Source organism: Macaca nemestrina, chromosome 5, assembly GCF_043159975.1.
Source record: "Macaca nemestrina isolate mMacNem1 chromosome 5, mMacNem.hap1, whole genome shotgun sequence".
Classification (NCBI taxonomy): Eukaryota; Metazoa; Chordata; class Mammalia; order Primates; family Cercopithecidae; genus Macaca; species Macaca nemestrina.
The window spans coordinates 85,213,196-85,232,762 of NC_092129.1; positions in this window are offsets into that span (position 1 = coordinate 85,213,196).

Here is a 19,567-nt window from a genome sequence, read left to right on the forward strand (position 1 = left end):
ATTTGTGTTGGTGAGTTCACTCTTTCACAAACCACAATCCTGCAGAAAATGAGAAGGGCCCCATTCCAGGTGGAAAAACAAACCCTTTTAAAGCCAGAACACACTTGACCCTAATCTATTTGACCACAACTTTGCCTCACGGAGAAAGGCTGAACAATAAAGGGGTTAGTAAAGCCAAACCTATCAGAAAATGTGTAATCCCCAACACTGAAGGGAATGGCAAGGACATAAACCATCTGGGCTGTGGAGAAAGCTTATAACCTCTTCCATGTGTTGTCAGAAGTTACACTTGATAACTTTATGGGAAAATACTCAAGCTGACCTTAACATACGAGAAAAGTCAAGAGACAATCTCTCCTCTTGGTCCTGGAAAAATATGATGCTCCAGCTTGTAAAGTATAATTAAGTTATTAACAAACATGACAATAAAAATCTTTTCAGAATAAGAAACAATGTTCATTTGGAGTCACTTAAAAAGTAGTTTTTCCTGTGCATTGGAATCTGACTCATAATACAAGAAAAAAAATTCTTACAGAAAAAAGCTGTAAAAATCTCAAAATCCAAGAATATAAATTTTAAACGTAGATGATTAAAATAAATACTAAAGCCTGTGAAAATTAATGTATAGATACATTCAAATATCAACTTGGAAAAACATTTATTCTGAGAGAAAATGTTTTGAAACTCCCAATTACAATGCGTTATTCATTTTCTCTCAACCTATGATCATGAAAAGCAAAGATCTTGGAGAGTCACTAAAATTGCTTTATGGAGATATATTTTTAAATAATATTTATCATTTGATAAATAAACGGTTTTTGAATTTTAAATTACAGAAAAATATAAAGAAGAAAATAAAAATTATCCATAATAAGCCAAACAAAGACAGCCACTCTTTATGTTTTGGTATGGATTATACAGTTGATTCCTGTCTTATTATTTACCATATGTCATCAGTATTTTTCTGTGACTTAGATGTGTCGTAATTTAGCTATTGGAAATAACACCTTAATTTGAATACTTTTGATAAAAGTTTTGTCTGCATTATGAAAATCTCCTTACTATTGAGTTGTAATACTGAGAGAAGGAATGCTTTAACTCTTAAGACACATGATGGTTAAGGTTTTAGAATGAAAAGACCCTCGTTGTCTAAAAATGTTATTTATTGCATGGTTTTAGATTTCAAAATTATGAAAAAAATTACTCAAAATACTGAACAACTCTCATAAGGACAAAGTTTATAGGGTAATTGAAAAAGTGTTTTAAAAAACCTTTTAATTGAATATTATTTTTGAATTACATATTGGCTACTTTCAACAAAGAAAAATTGCACTGGATAAAGTAAAACGTACAAGAAAGACTTTATTTAAAACGAATGCAAAATGGATCAGAGATTAAATTCAATTCCCCTGAAACAAAAGAAGAGTTCTTAGGCACTGGAATGAGCTAGTGAAAAAGCACTGAAGGACATTAGGGGCGAGGTTAGTCCACACTATCAGGTGATCTGTGTTTGTTACACTTGAAATTAGGCTCTTACCCTCCGAGAGAGTGAGAGATAGAAACACTATCTTTCTTGATGATTTCATTTCAAAGGGATGACTCCCAGCTTTTTCAGAAAGACAACCCCTCACTTTCTCCAGCCTCACTAACGTGTAGATTTACATCTCAATGGGGCAAAGAAAGAATTTACAATTATAGATTTTCTAAAGTAAACTCCCTAAGAAGAGTAAGATCGGGCCTGGAGTCGGGAAGAAACCTGTGTAAAGTCAAGTTGAAAGGAACATTATGGCCATCTTAACCAATCTGTCACCAAGTGAGGACATTGCCCATTGTACTATATGGCTGCTTTTATGGACACAAAACCCCAAGAAGAAATTATCTTTCTTATATAATGACAACAATTTCCTGTTTGCTTTTCTTATGACTAATAAGACACTCAACAGCCATTATTGACTGAATTCTTCTAAAGATGTGTAAATAGATCCAGATACCAACCACTTCATTCATTTTTTCTCATGATCTCACAAGTCCCACTTACTTGAAATAAATCCCTGCAAATGACTCCACAGGTTTGCAATGTGAGTGAGTAATGAACCTTCAGTGTAATAAGCTCTAAAACTTTGGGAGGTTTCTGTTACTTGGTTATACCTACATCCCTCCATTCTGAACTAATTTACCCTGAAAGAACTCATTGAAATTCACACAGTGGAGAGGGCGATTCCAAGATGGCCAAATAGGAACAGCTCCAGGCTGCAGCTCGTAGCGTGAGTGACACAGAAGATGGGTAATTTCTGCATTTTCAACTGAGGTACCAGGTTCATCTTACTGGGGCATGTCAGACAGTGGGTGCAGGACAGTGGGTGCAGCCTACCGAGAGAGAACTGAAGCAAGGTGAGGCATAGTCTCACCCAGGAAGCACAAAGGGTAAGGGAATTCCCTTTCCTGGCCAAGTGAAACCGTGACACACAGTACCTGGAAAATCAGGTCACTCCCGCCCTAATACTGTGCTTCTCCAAGGGTCTTAGCAAATGGCATACCAGGAGATTATATCCTGCGCCTGGGTCAGAGAGTCCCACGCCCATGGAGCCTCACTCATTACTATCACAGCAGTCTGAGATCTAACTGCAAGGTGGCAGTGAGGCTGCAGGAGGGGCACCCACCAATGCTGAGACTTGAGTAGGTAAACAAAGTGACTGGGAAGCTAGAACTGGGTGGAGCCCACCACAGCTCAAGGAGGCCTGCCTGCCTCTGTAGACTCCACCTCTGGGGACAGGGCACAGCCAAACAAAAGGCAGCAGAAACCTCTGCAGATTTAAATGTCCCTGTCTGACAGCTTTGAAGAGAGTAGTAGTTCTCCCAGCACGGAGTTTGAGAACTGAGAACGGACAGACTGCCTCCTCAAGTGGGTCCCTAACCCCTGAGTAACCTAACGGGGAGGCACCCCCCAGTAAGGGCAGACTGACACCTCACACAGCTGGGTACCCCTCCGAGATGAAGGTTCCAGAGGAATGATCAGGCAGGAACATTTGCTGTTCAGCAATATTCACTCTTCTGCAGCCTCTGCTGCAGATACCCAGGCAAACAGGGTCGGGAGTGGACCTCCAGCAAAAACTCCAACAGACCTGCAGCTGAGGGTCCTGACTGTTAGAAGGAAAACTAACAAACAGAAAGGACATCCACACCAAAACCCTATCTGTACGTCACCATCATCAAAGACCAAAGGTAGATGAAACCACAAAGATGGGGAAAAAACAGAGCAGAAAAGCTGAAAATTCTAAAACTCAGAGTGTCTCTCTCCCTCCAAAGGAACGCAGCTCCTTGCCTGCAATGGAACAAAGCTGGACGGAGAATGACTTTGGCAAGTGGAGAGAAGAAGGCTTCAGATGAGCAAACTTCTCCGAGCTAAAGGAGAAAGTTTGAACCCATTGCAAAGAAGCTAAGAACCTTGAAAAAAGATTAGATGAATGGCTAACTAGAATAACCAATGTAGAGAAGTCCTTAAATGACCTGATACAGGAGAAAACCACGGCACGAGAACTACGTAACAAATACACAAGCTTCAGTAGCCGATCTGATATACTGGAAGAAAGGGTATCAGTGATCAAAGATCAAACAAATGAAATGAAGTGAGAAGAGAAGTTTAGAGAAAAAAGAGTAAAAAGAAACAAACAAAGTCTCCAAGAAATATGGGACTATGTGAAAAGACCAAAACTATATCTGATTACTGTACCTGAAAGTGACTGGGAGAATGGAACCAAGTTGGAAAACACTCTGCAGGATATTATCCAGGAGAACTTCCCCAACCTAGCAAGACAGGCCAACTTTCAAATTCAAGAAATACAGAGAATGCCACAAAGATACTCCTCGAGAAGAGCAACTCCAAGACACACCATTGTCAGATTCACTAAAGTTGAAATGAAGGAAAAAATGTTAAGGGCAGCCAGAGAGAAAGGTCGAGTTACCCACAAAGGGAAGCCCATCAGAATAACAGCAGATCTCTCGAAGAAATGCTACAAGACAGAAGAGAGTGGGGGCCAATATTCAACATTCTTAAAGAAAAGAATTTTCAAAGCAGAATTTCATATCCAGTCAAACTAAGTTTCATAAGTGAAGGAGAAATAAAATCCTTTACTGAGAAGCAAATGCTGAGAGTTTTGTCACCACCAGACCTGCCCCACAAGAGTTCCTGAAGGAAGCACTAAACATGGAAAGGAACAACCAGTACCAGTCACTGCAATAACATGCCAAAATGTAAAGACCATCGATGCTAGGAAGAAACTGCATCAACTAAAAAGCAAAATAACCAGCTAATGTCATAATGACAGGAACAAGTTCACACATAACATTAACCTTAAATGTAAATGGGCTAAATGCGCCAATTAAAAGACACAGATTGGCAAATTAGATAAAGAGTCAAGACCCATCAGTTTCCTGTATTCAGGAGACCTAACTCATGTGCAAAGACACACATAGGCTCAAAATAAAGGGATAGAGGAAGATCTAAAAAGCACATGGAAAACAAAAAAAGGCAGGGGTTGCAATCCTAGTCTCTGATAAAACAGACTTTAAACCAAAAAGATCAAAAGAGACAAAGAAGGCTATTACATAATGGTGAAAGGATCAATTCAACAAGAAGAGCTAACTATCCTAAATATATATGCACCCAATACAGGAGCACCCAGATTCATAAAGCAAGTCCTTAGAGACTTACAAAGAAACTTAGACGCCCAAACAATAATAATGGGAGATTTTAACACCCCACTGTCAACATTAGCCAGATCCATGAGACAGAAAGTTAACAAGGATATCCAGGAATTCAACTCAGCTCTGCACCAAGCAGACCTAATAAACCTCTACAGAACTCTCCACCCCAAATCAACAGAATATACATTCTTCTCAGCGCCACATTGCACCTATTCCACAATTCACCACATAGTTGGAAGTAAAGCACTCCTCAGCAAATGTAAAAGAACAGAAATTATAACAAACTGCAATCTCAGACCACAGGGCAATCAAACTGGAACTCAGGATTAAGAAACTCACTCAAAATCGCCTAACCACATGGAAACTGAACAACCTGCTCCTGAATGACTACTGGGTACATAATGAAATGAAGGCAGAAATAAAGATGTTCTTTGAAACCAATGAGAACAAAGATACAACATACCAGAATCTCTGGGACACATTTAAAGCAGTGTCTACAGGGAAATTTATAGCACTAAATGCCCACAAGAGAAAGCAGGAAAGATCTAAAATTGACACCCTAATGTCACAATTAAAAGAACTAGAGAAGCAAGAGCAAATACATTCAAAAGCTAGCAGAAGGCAAGAAATAACTAAGATCAGAGCAGAACTGAAGGAGATAAAGACACAAAAAACCTGTCAAAAAAATCAATGAATCCAGGAGCTGGTTTTTGGAAAAGATTAACAAAATTGATAGACCGCTAGCAAGACTAATAAAGAAGAAAAGAGAGAAGAATCAAATAGATGCAAAAAAAAAAAATGATAAAGGGGATATCACCACCGACCCCACAGAAATACCAACTACCATCAGAGAATACTATAAACAGCTCTACGCAAATAAACTAGAAAACCTAAAAGAAATGGATAATTTCCGACACACACACTCTCCCAAGACTAAACCAGGAAGAAGTTGAATCCCTGAATAGACCAATAACAGGCTCTGAAATTGAGGCAATAATTAATAGCCAAACAACCAAAAAAAGTCCAGGATCAGATGGATTCACAGTGGAATTCTACCAGAGGTACAAGGAGGAGCTGGTACCATTCCTTCTGAAACTATTCCAATCAATAGAAAAAAGGGAATCCGCCCTAACTCATTTTATGAGGCCAACATCATCCTGATACCAAAGCCTGGCAGAGACACAACAAAAAAAAAGAGAATTTTAGTACAGTATCCCTGATGAACATCGATGCAAAAATCCTCAATAAAATACTGGCAAACCAAATCCAGCAGCATATCAAAAAGCTCATCCAGCATGATCAAGTGGGCTTCATCCCTGGGATGCAAGGCTGGTGCAACATACACAAATCAATAAATGTAATCCGTCACATAAACAGAACCAAAGACAAAAACCACATGATTATCTCAATAGATGCAGAAAAGGTCTTTGACAAAATTCAACAGCGTTCATGCTAAAAACTCTCAATAAATTCAGTATTGATGGAATGTATCTCAAAATAATAAGACCTATTTATGACAAACCCACAGTCAATATCATACTGAATGGGCAAAAACAGGAAGCATTCCCTTTGAAAACTGCCACAGGACAAGGATGCCATCTCTCACCACTCCTATTCAACAGTGTTGGAAGTTCTGGCCTGGGCAATCAGGCAGGAGAAAGAAACAAAGGGTATTCAATTAGGAAAAGAGGAAGTCAAATTGTCCCTATTTGCAGATGACATGATTGTATATTTAGAAAACCTCATCATCTCAGCCCCAAATCTCCTTAAGCTGATAAGCAACTTCAGCAAAGTCTCAGGATACAAAATCAATGTCCAAAAATCACAAGTATTCTTATACACCAATAACAGACAGAGAGCCAAATCATGAGTGAATTCCCATTCACAATCACTACAAAGAGAATAAAACACCTAGGAATCCAACTTTCAAGGGATGTGAAGGACCTCTTCAAAGAGAACAACAAACCACTGCTCAATGAAATAAAATAGGATATCAACAATTGGAAGAACATTCCATGCTCATGGATAGGAAGAATCAATATCATGAAAATGGCCATACTGCCCCAGGTAATTTATAGATTCAATGCCATCTCCATTAAGCCACTTTCTTCACAGAATTGGAAAAAAACTACTTTAAAGTTCATATGTAACCAAAAAAGAGCCCACATTGCCAAGACAATCCTAAGCCAAAAGAACAAAGCTGGAGGCATCACGCTACCTGACTTCAAACTATACTACAAGGCTACAGTAACCAAAACAGCATGGTACTGGTACCAAAACAGAGATATAGACCAATGGAACAGAACAGAGCCCTCAGAGATAATACCACACATCTACAGCTATCTGATCTTTGACAAACCTGAGAGAAACAAGAAATGGGGAAAGGATTCCCTATTTAATAAATGGTGCTGGGAAAATTGGCTAGCCATAAGTAGAAAGCTGAAACTGGATCCTTTCCTTACTCCTTATACGAAAATTAATTCAAGATGGATTAGAGACTTAAATGTTAGACCTAAAACCATAAAAACCCTAGAAGAAAACCTAGGTAATACCATTCAGGATATAGGCATGGGCAAGGACTTCATGTCTAAAACACCAAAAGCAATGGCAACAAAAGCCAAAATAGACAAATGGGATCTCATTAAACTAAAGAGCTTCTGCACAACAAAAAAAACTACCATCAGAGTGAACAGGCAACCTACAGAATGGGAGAAAATTTTTGCAATCCACTCATCTAACGAAAGTCTAATATCCAGAACCTATAAAGAACTCCATCAAATTTACAAGAAAAAACAAACAACCCCATCAAAAAGTGGGTGAAGGATATGAACAGAAACTTCTCAAAAGAAGACATTCATGCAGCCAACAGACACATGAAAAAATGCTCATCATCACTCACCACCAGAGAAATGTAAATCAAAACCACAATGAGATACCATCTCACACCAGTTAGAATGGCAATCATTAAAAAATCAGGAAACAACAGGTGCTGGAGAGGATGTGGAGAAATAGGAACACTTTTACACTGTTGGTGGGACTGTAAACTAGTTCAACCATTGTGCAAGACAGTGTGGCGATTCCTCAAGGATCTAGAACTAGAAATTCCATTTGACCCAGCCATCCCATTACTGGATATATACCCAAAGGATTATAAATCATGCTGCTATAAAGACACATGCACACATATGCAGCACTATTCACAATAGCAAAGACTTGGAACCAACCCAAATGTCCATCAATGACAGACTGGATTAAGAAAATGTGGCACATATATACCATGGAATACTATGCAGCCATTAAAAAAGGATGAGCTCATGTCCTTTGTAGGGACATGGATGCAGCTGGAAACCATCATTCTCAGTCAACTGTCGCACGAACAGAAAACCAAACACTGCATGTTCTCACTCATGTGTGGGAACTGAACAATAAGAACACTTGGACACAGGAAATGTAACATCACACTCCGGGGCCTGTTTTGGGTTTGGCGGGGGGCGGATAGCATTAGGAGATATACTTAATGTAAATGACAAGTTAATGGGTGCAGCACACCAATACGGCACATATATACATATGTAAGAAACCTGCATGTTGTACACATATACCCTAGAACTTAAAGTATAATAAAAAATAAAATAAAATAAATAAATAAATAAAAAGAAAACAAAAAAAATAGAAAACAACTTGACTCAGGGATAAACTAGTCACAAGGAAGTTTTTGATTGGTATCGTTTTGTTTAAATTCTCAGACCTTTAAAGTATGTTAAGGCAGAATATATAAGTAAGAAGGAAATTTTGTCAGGTGTCAAATGAATTCAGGGACTTCCAGCTTTTAAGCTGCAACAGGAGAGATATAAGGCTCATAACAATTACAACATGTCCAATTGCTATAATTTTATACTACGTAATTATATATATATATATTTATACAATATATAATACATAATAATAAATATGAGATATATATTTTTAAAAAGAAATTCACACAGTATACAAGAGAAGACAAACACCTTCCAACCTGAAAAACAAATTTCCAGTAATTTTCAACTACAAGCACCATGTTATTTCTAAATTTAATTATTTAGCCCAGTAAGATCTAGAACAAAATGTCTATTGTCAACAGCTGGTAATTACCCATAACTCAGAGAATAGATCTTTATCACAGAAATAAACAGAAGTCGTTGTATATAGGAATAAATATCAGAGAAAACAAGAACACAAAATTCTGTTTTTATATTTAGAGCTAATATGTCAATAAATTACTTAAAATATATCTATTTAAGGACCCATATTTGTGCAAGTAAAACTTATTTTACTTAAAATGGGCTGATTAATGGCATTTTCCCTAACAAACTTCAATACTTCTTTAATCTGTAGAAGCTTTAATCAGTTAAAATGTGAATAAAGTCTCTTGAAGTCTTTTGAGAATATTAAGAACTCTCTCCACGTGTCCATTCCTCTTTTTTGAAGGGCGGGGACAGAGTCTCTGTCGCCCATGCTGGAGTGCAATGGCACGATTTCAGCTCACTGCAAACTCCACCTCCCGGAATCAAGCAATTCTCTTGCCTCAGCCTCCTGAGTAGCTGGCATTACAGGCGTGTGCCACCATGCCCAGCTAATTTTTGTACTTCTAGTAGAGACGGGGTTTCACCATGTTGGTCAGGCTGGTCTCGAACACTTGACCTCGTGATCCACCTGCCTCAGGCTTCCAAAGTGCTGGGATTACAGGCATGAGCCACCATGTCTAGACCACATATCGATTTCTATAGTAGACAATTATCTTAGAACATTTGTATCCAAACACATTACTAAACAATTTACCCATTTTCCCATCTTTATGACTTTAGCTTTACATAAAATTTGTATGATCTTTTGAAATTTGCCATTAAGAGAGTAAAAACATGCTGCAAAATATTGCGTAGTAGCATACACACATAGCCTTTTAGCAACTATGTCTTTTTAAAATCCCTTCAATGGTTTCTGGTACTGTTTTAAAAAGCCTACACTGATTCATTATCACAACATGGCTAGTGACAGATATAACTTGCCCTTTGAAAAAAGAAAACTACGATTTTTAATGATCTGAAAATGACAAACCTCTGAGAAGTCCAAAACCATGGCAACCCTATGTAAAGTACTAATTATACCTTAAATTCAAGAGCATTCATCATCTTCTCCCCCAAAGCCTTTACTTTGACTATGTCCCCATCCTTAAAAATGGCATTGTCATTGTTTCAGTTACCTAGGTTCTCAACCTCAGAGTTATTTTGTTATCACCCTCTCATATCAACATTCCAAGTCCTATTAAGCCTAAATCCATTATGTTCTCTCCCCAATCCAAAACATATTACTGTAAACTATCTCTCTAAAACAAAATACAAATTGAAAGCACAATCTTGTATCACTATACACCCACCAGCAAGACAAAAATTTAAAAATATATATGTATATATACCAAATGTGTCAATAATGTGGAAAAGACAAAATTCTCATACAATTCTAATGGGAGTATAAGTTGGTATGTGTTTGAAAAGTCAGTTTTTACTAAAGCTGAATATGTGCATATCCTAAGACCCAGAAATTTCACTCCTACAAATATTCCCAAAATGGCAGAAAATGTTCTCACAATGTAACTTGTCCGCTCAGATAAGAATAACAGAAAAACAGAAGTGGCCATTTCCAACTAGGCTTCTAAAAGGACATAGAAACATACTTTTTATTTCTTTGACATACTCATAACTATAATGTAATTAATAAAAAATATGCAGTTAGATGAAATTGTAACAAGTTGAATTAAATTTCCATCAAATTTTATACATTTAATTTAACAATAAGGGCATTAACCAATAATTGTTTATTGTAGTGCCCTCTACCCTTCCTGTTGGCATTGTGGCAAATGTTCAGTCCATTATAGCTGCATTCTTTGTGCTCACTCATTCTTTATTTTTTTATATTTTTCCAGTGTTTTTTTTTCCTTAATGTTTTCATTACAATTTATTTGTAAATTAAGGTAGAATATAAATAAAGTGACTGTTTTTAGAATTTTTAAAAATAATTGAAAAGGTAAGGCTAGATTCAGAGGAAAACTAATAAATGAAATGTTCTACTATAAGGAAAATTTTTATTTCTATTCTGAATAAATAAGAAACATAGTTTTTTGCAAATAAGAAACAGCACTTGTCATCATTTTGATTGTTACATCTTCTACTTTATTCATATGAATATAAGAACTATTCCTGTGAGATCTTTTATTATTTAGTCTTGGCTTTAATCCTCATAAAATTAGGTGAATCGATATACAGAAGACTGGTTCCCAAGAGTCTGATGACTATAAACAACCTGTCTTTTTTATTTTTAACTTGAAGCTCAAAGCATCTCTCATAGCCGGAATACATCAAATAATATTTGCTGTCATAATATATTTATTCATTAGTTTGAACTACTTGTGTTGAATATAAGTTGGGCAATTTTACACATATCAATTCCCCTAATTGTGACAGGAAATCAAATAACATATGCTTTATTGCTGTGGGATAATCCAGTATCATTTTTTTCGTCAACACATCCACTGCAAAGAATGGATTTCAGTTATAGTACTTATTCTGACTACTTTTGTCTGTAATGAATCATTTTGAAAGTGTCATGACATTTTGCTCTGTCAGATAATTAATCTGTACTTTTCCTAAATACTCATTGCAACTCTATGAATCATTTTACAGCTAATAAAAAATATTCTGTAACAGAAAGTCTGGAATATGTGAAGATACGTGGTGACTATGCATATTAGACTTAAGGCAATACCCTCTGCAGGCTTACTTCAGGTGTCCTCTGTGCACCAGAGACTATGGCTAGTGGTACACAAGAAAAGTTAAGAATAAGCAACAATCTTTGTACTTAAAAAGGCAGCAGCTTAGGTTAAAAATAATAATCAATTTTTAAAAGCATGTGAAGGTTTTTATGACTTATTTGCTGTGGGAATCCAGAGTGGAGAGTGATATACTTGGGGGATTTGAGAAACCACAGGACGTAACACATGTGTGGAGTCTTCTTACAGGTTAATAGGGTTCTCTTGGCATGTAAGAGGGGAACAGAGATTACAAGCAGAGGAGGGGCATGATGGACCCCCCAAAACATGGAATTTCTGGAAAAGCAGAATGTTATCTTGTTCTAACACCAAATATCCCCCAAAGGTCTATATTATTTTCAGTTTGTAAATCAAATAATGGGATCAGGGCACTCTAGTAATTCTGCATTTACTTGGACTGGAGGAACATTCCAAAGGAATATATCTCCTGCCGGAAAACTGAATTTATTATTAAAGCCATTATGGCAAGGCACTTAAGCAGCGAAATTACAAAGTGTGTATGTCAGTGATCTTTGAAAGTTGCTAAAGGGCCTTTGTCTCTGCTTTTAGTAATCCCATTAAAAGCTACAGAGTCAGGCCCTATGAAAGGAAAAAAATACTTTATTCGTTTAGTTCCCAATGTTTTCTTTTGTCCCAAACTGATATTAGAAGTCTTTGTTGAATAGCGTATGGTCTTACCTCTCTATGTGATTTAGCCTGCACAAACAGTCAGATGAGGGTGAAAGAGAGTGGAAAGTAAGGGAAGCTATCTCCAGTACCATTTGATTAGCTATTATTTAGTCAGAATTATATATATATTTTTAAAAAAGTGGCGAATGACACTAATAGCAAGTTTTCAGGTTGGACGTGGTGGCTTATGCCTATAATCCTAGTACTTTGGGAGGTCAAGGCAGGAGGACAGCTTGAGGCTAGGAGTTTGAGATCAGCCTGGACAACATAATGAGACCCCATATCTAAAAAAACTAAAAATAAATTATCTAGGCATGGGGAAGTGTACCTGTAGTCCCAGCTACTCAGGAGGCCGAGGTGGGAGGATTGCTTGAGTCCAGGAGTTCAAGGCTGCAATGAGCTATGATTATGAAACTGCATTCTAATCTGGGTACAGCACAAGACTCTGTCTCTAAAAATATTTTTTGGAAAAAAATAGCAAGTTTTGAGCAATCTCCCATGGTGAAAAAGTTTCCGGTAATCTCCCGCGGTGAGCAAATTTTCAGTATCTCCCATGGTTTGTATGCAGATCAGGTTATTTTTGAATCCTCCACATATCATGCCCAATAAGATGTCACTTACTAGAATTTCAGTGATGACTGCAAAATGTGTTTGATACATGAAGTTATATACCATTAGTAAAATTAAGGACTAGGATATTGTCTTAGTTTATTTTGTGCTGCTGTAACATGATATTACAGACTGGGTAATTTATAAAGAACAGAAATTTATTTCCTCACACTTCTGGAGGCTAGGAAGTCCAAGATTAAGGTGGCAGCATCTGCTGTGGGCCTTGTTGCTGTGTTCTCACATGGCAGAAAGCAGAAGGGCAAGAGAGGGTGAATTCACTCTTGCAAGCCCTTTTTATAGTGGCATTAATCCATTCATGAGGACAAACCCCTCCTCACCTAAATACCTCCCAAAAGCCCTACCTCCCTATATAGTTGCCTTAGGGATTCAATTTTTAACATATTATTGGGGGGAAACGTTTAGACTATAGCAGATATTGACCTGATATACTGTACCCATAAAATGTCTTTATTCTTAAACATAAAGCTATTTTAAAATTATAGAAATCAAAATATCCATGATGACAAATTTTAATGATCATTTTCTACAGTAGGTTGACAGAGTATTCTTAAATGCAATACACTATCTACCCTTGCTGGGGATCCTTATGTTGGAAATACTTATGTATATAGAGATATTCAAGCCAGCACATTATATAGTATCTTCTACAATAGTATTTCACTGGTTGGAACATGAAACACTTCTACCTTTCTCACCTGCCCATCTCTAACATTATCTAATACCACTGGTTCCCTCATTCAGCCTCACTTGCCTTTCTTTCTATTTCTATCTTTTGAACACATTACATAATTCCTACCTCAGGACACTTGTACTTGCTGTTTCCGTGCCTAGAAAAATCTTCAATCAACTGGCTCATTTTCTTCCTTTCTCTCTCCTGCCTCCCTACCTCTCTGTCTCTCTGGCACTTTCTCTTAGAACTCAGGTGCCAAATGGTATAAAGGTCTCAGCCAACAGCCAGTGTTAACTGCTAGACAAGTGAACAAGCTTTCAGATTTTTCTAGTCCCCAGCCTTCGAGCCACTCCAGCTGATGCCAAGTTAAACAGAAATAAGCTATCTCTGCCAACACCTGTCCAAATTGTGAGCAAAATAAATGTAATAATTTTAAGCCTCTAAGTTTTAGGGTAATTCATTATGAAGCCATCACAACTGGAAGAGATTTTTGGTACACATATTGTAATTGTACACTTGTTATTGTATAGTGTGATTATATGCATATGTGTGTACATATATGTGTTGCCAAAAGCAATATTTTGTCATCTCAATATTCGTTTACTCATGTATTTTCCCTTTCCAATGTTCTTTATACTTCTCTGTAGCTTCACCCTTCCATCTGTGATTATTTCCATTGCTTAAACAATTCTCATAGTATTTCTTTCATTTGAATTTGCTAGACTTTTTTTTCACCTTTTGTTTAAAAAGTCTTAATTTTACCTTATTTTTTGAAGGGTATTTTTGCTAAATATAAAATTATGGATTGGATGTTGTTTTCTTTTGGCACTTTAAAGAGCTATTACAATGTTAGCATAATTGTTCTTTTGAAGATAATATACCTTTTTTCTCTGTTTATAACATTGCCTTTTTGTCTTTGTTTCTCTGTAGTTTAATTATGCTGTGACTATATATATATTTTTTTAACTATTCATCCTGTTTGGAGTTGGTAGAAGCTTTCTGAATGTGCTTCAAAGTCTTTCTCAACTATTATCTCTTCAAATGTAGTTTCTGCCACCTATTGTCTTTCTTCACTCATTCTGAGACTCCAGTTATACATCTGTTCAACCCATATGTCATACATATTCTCTTCTGTGTTTTCCATTCTTTTACTTTTCTGTGTTTCAGCCTGGATATTTTCTCTTGACCTATTTTCCAGTTCACCAATTCTCTCCTCGGCTGTGATTAATCTAATAATTCATAGACTTCTTAACTTCAGTTAGAGTCTTTTCACTTCTAGAAATTATATTTATTCTTTTTGTATAATTTCCACTTCTTTACCAAAGTCTTCACCTTCATGTCTAACTTATAAAACATATTAATTATTTTACTTTAAATTCCAAGTTTGATATTGCCATCAATCTAATATTTGAATCTTCTGTGTGTTCTATTGAGCTAGGTTTCACTTTCTTAACTCTCATTCAATTCTTCTCTTTTTATACATCTAATTTGTTTACACTGGGTGCCAAATATTTTCAGAGCTCTGAATGATGTTCTTTTCTATCAGAGAGGATTTACAATTGCTCTTGGCAGGCAACTAGGCTAGGGAGGAAGATATCACCATATCTAATCAGAGATTGAGCTAATTCAAAACTAAGTCTCTATCATTTTGAGGGATGGTTTATTACTAGCATACCCTTACTCCTAGAGCTCAGTCCTTTGGAGTCCCAACTGAAAATTTCAGGCATTTACCAAAGCCCTTTCTCCTTAGAGAGCCCTAAACTCTGATTTTTGTCCCCCAGTGCCTAGAGATTGCTGAAGTCTTTGCTTAGCCTCCTATCCTCTAAGCAAAGATTTTAACTTCAGTTTCTCAGCTTCCCCTTTTGAATCAGTAAATGTCTCAAGGGGAAAATTGGTGCCAAATATTGGATCATTTCAGTGTGTGTGTGTGTTTTTTTTACATATCTTTACAATCTTGATATTTCCCTGGTGTTATCAAATGTATTTTCAATATTTATTCTAATTTTATAATTGCTTCTGTGGCAGAGTTGGTCAGAAACAAACTAGTCTGCCATTATTAAAAATTGCTCTCAGGATGGTTTATTTTTTTTAAATTTTTTATTAATTTTAACTTTTATTTTAGATTCAGGGGCAAATCTGCAGGTTTATTACATGTGTATACTGCATGATGCTGAGGTTTAGAGTATCACTGATCCTGTCACTCAGGTAGTGAGCACAGTACTCAATAGTTAGTTTTTCAACTCTTGTCTCCCTCCCTCTTTCCTTTTCTCCTCTAGTAATCCCCAGTATTGTTGCTGTCTTTATGACCATGTGTACCCAATATGGAGCTCCCACTTATAAGTGAGAACATGTGTTATTTGGTTTTTTGTTCCTTTGTTAATTCACTTAGGACAATGGCCTCCAGCTGCATCCATGTTGCTATAAAGGATATGATTACATTCTTTTTATGGCTGTGTAGTATTCTATGGTATATATCTACCACATTTTCTTCATCCAGTTTACCATTTATGGACATCTAGGTTAATTCCAAGTATTTGCTGTTGTGAATACTACTATGATGAACATGCAAATGTATGTGTCTTTCTTGCAGAATAATTTATTTTCTTTTGGGTCCATATACACTAATTGAATTGCTGGGTTGAATGGTAGCTCTATTTTAAGTTCTTTAAGAAATCTGCCAACTGCTTTCTACAGAGGCTGAGCTAATTTACATTCCCACCAACAGTGAATAAGCATTCCCTTTTCTCGGCAACCTCTCCAGCATCTGTGGTTTTTTTTTTTTTTTTTTTGAGTTTTTAATGATGGAAGATGGCTTATTCTTAAGTATTAGATGACTTTAAAAATATTACTCTGTTCAGAGAGGCCTTATTTTACCATGGATAACCAAATTTATCCTAATCCTCATTCCTTTACTTTCCTTCATATTATCTTATTTCCTTTATAGAATTTACCACAACCAGAAATTATCCTGTTTAATTATTTGTGTATTTATTAATGAAATTATTTAAAAATTGTCTGCCTTTCCCAACTAGAATATAAGTTACATGATAACAAGAACATGACTCCCTTGTTATAACTATATCCAAGTGCCCAGGACTATGCCTAAAATACTCAATTACTATTGTTTGAGTGAATAATGAATGACTGAATGAATAAAATGATCATAATCAGCCAGGAGATTTGAAAGGTGCTTTCCAGGAAGAGAAAAATAAATACAAAACTAAAAAAATCATAAGTAATATACTTAGTTGCAGGGAACATTTTATTTTATATATGTATCACTAATGCAAAGAGTAAGAATATTCCTCTTAATGATGCTGATAAAATTTAAAGAAGTTATATCTAAACTTTGTGACAGATTTTCAACCACGTCAATCACTTAACAAGTATCTGCTGAGTGGCTATTACATTCTGTTAACACTTTTCTCTGCAAATTATGAGAAGCCATGGGAGCTTTTGAAAACAAACACCCATTCATGTTCTTTATTTAAATCAGTAAGTGTTATGGCTACTATAGCTCCTCTCTTTAGTTTATTCTATAATTACTAGTACTATATAGTTAAACTGCAAGATAATTTTCTTCTTCAGTATTTTCTTCATCTTTCCTCTTTAGATCTCTAAAACTGTTTCATATAGAATGCAGTTATTTTTATTCATGTTCTTTCCATAAACCTCTCTTACTGTCAGAGTTACGATGTGTATGTGCATGTACATTCATATATGTATACAGGAGATAAAGTGGGGAATAGAGAGAATAAAATGCTGGTAGAGACTGAAATATATTTATAATGAGTTCACTTTAAATTGACTGGGTATTCACTCTGCCTGAATCTCTGAACCATGCTCAAAAGACCATTTTAATGGATATTTGGTTTTACCTCTCCTGATACTCAGGGAGAAATATGTCCTGCAGCTACCCCGAAACTGCTTGTGTGTGTGTGTGTGTGTGTGTGTGTGTGTGTGTGTGTGTGTGTGTGTGGAAATCTTGAAAAGCCAATGCTTTCAGCCTACTTATAAGACTCATTTCAAGGTGGGCTGTGACAGCTGGTGATAAAGCAAAGCAAGTTGGTACCAGGTTGGTGCCTTGGTGAACCTCTCCTTTACACCAAAGGGGAAGTGTGTATAACACAGTTACAATCACTGTTCCCAGATACTATTCCACAGACAGGTCTTCCAGAATGGGAATATCTTACTTTTCTAGAAGAGTAAACTCTGCCTCATTATACCTGGACAGGAAATAAAAAGGAAAGACGCTGGAACCAATCTAATATACACTGAGTAGTACTCGAAGGCAGATGGAGGAGGCAAAGGACATAAAATGTCTCAGTCTTCTTTCATTCTCTTCTAATTGCAAAATTCAGCCTCAAACCTGATAAAGATAAAACTTGAGGTAATGCTTGAACATAGGTCTGAAATCAAACTTTTCAAACAGAGGTTGTAAACCCGCAACCCATGGATTGAGCTGACCCTCATATACGTTTTGTTTGGCCTGCACAATGTTCTTAAAAATTTGAATTTAATTCCTTTGGGTTGGAACCATGTCCTTCATTCTGCCAGTTCCCCCTTACTGCCTAGTATTTTATACTAAATATGAGTGTCTCAATTATGTTGCATGCCAAACTTCCACAGGTATATCAGCTTGCAACCTCAAATTTAGAATGTAGATATTCAGATTTTTAAAATAAATGGAGTTTCCTTAAAATTAATTGCACAGATTAGGTTGCAATTTTTTCAAGAATATTGAACAATTGTCACTATAATTTTTATTTCAAAGCAAATATTCAATATATTCAGTCACTTAGATGCCAGAATAGCCGGAAACACACAATGTACATTTAGAAAGCGAACTGTTGGGCTCCACTTTATGTTATTCTGTTAGATTGCCCAAGGTCCCCCAAAATCATAAAAGAAATAAACTATTATAATTGTTATTCTGATTTGTATTTACAAAAATATTACTATCTGTAAAATAAAAATAACAACCACAAAATCTCAGTAGCATAGTAGCATACAACAATAAACATTTGTGCTCAGTAGTCTTATGGGTTGACTGAGTAATTTTGCTGCTTTGAGCTGGGTTCAGTGGAGTTCAACTATATGGCTACTGGTAAGTCAGATGGAGATAGGCTGGCCTAAGATAATCTTACTTGGGGACAACTGGTCTCTCCCACTCCACTAGACCAACCTTTGTAACAAGACTGCAAAAGAGACAGCAAAAGTGGACAATTCTTCTTGAGGTCTAGGTTCAGAGATGGCATACTATCAAAACGGAATTGACCAAAGTCACAAGGCCAGTCCAGATTCAAGACATGAGGAAATAGACTCTACTCTTGGAGGTCACATTGCAAAAGGTGTGGCTACAAGGAAGGGTAGAACACTAAGGCCATTTTAAAAATCAATACACCACAGTAGTAATTTTTTTTTTCTTGAGACAGAGTCTGGCTATGTCATCCAGGCTGGAGTGCAGTGGCATGAGTTTGGTTCCCTGCAACCTCCACCTTCCAGGTTCAAGTAATTCTTCTGCCTCAGCCTCCTGAGCAGCTGGGATGACGGGTGCATGCCACCATGCCCAGCTCATTTTTGTATTTTTAGTAGAGACGGAATGTCACCATATTGGCCAGGTTGGTCTTGAAGTCCTGACCCCGTGATCCGCCCGCCTCGGCCTCCCAAAGTGTTGAGATTACAGGCGTGAGCCACCACACTTGGCCCATAGTAATATATTTTAAATCTCTTTTTTCAATATACCTCAAGATCCTTAGAAATAATTAATGACCTCTGCCAACTTCTTAGGAGTGTTCAAATTTAATAGCATAGAAGTTTAATGTTGCCTTAAGGTCTAGGATTCAGGTTCTAAGAATATGTTTGAGACTGTTATGGCTTTGGATCTCATACAATCTAAATACTAAAAAGGCTTTTAAAAAAACAAAATAATTTAGTTGCAGAACCAGAAATAGATATTTCCTCAGCCTTTATTCGGATTCTCCTCAGACTCTGTTGGCTTTTTTCCTTTTTTCTTTACTTCTTTTTATTTG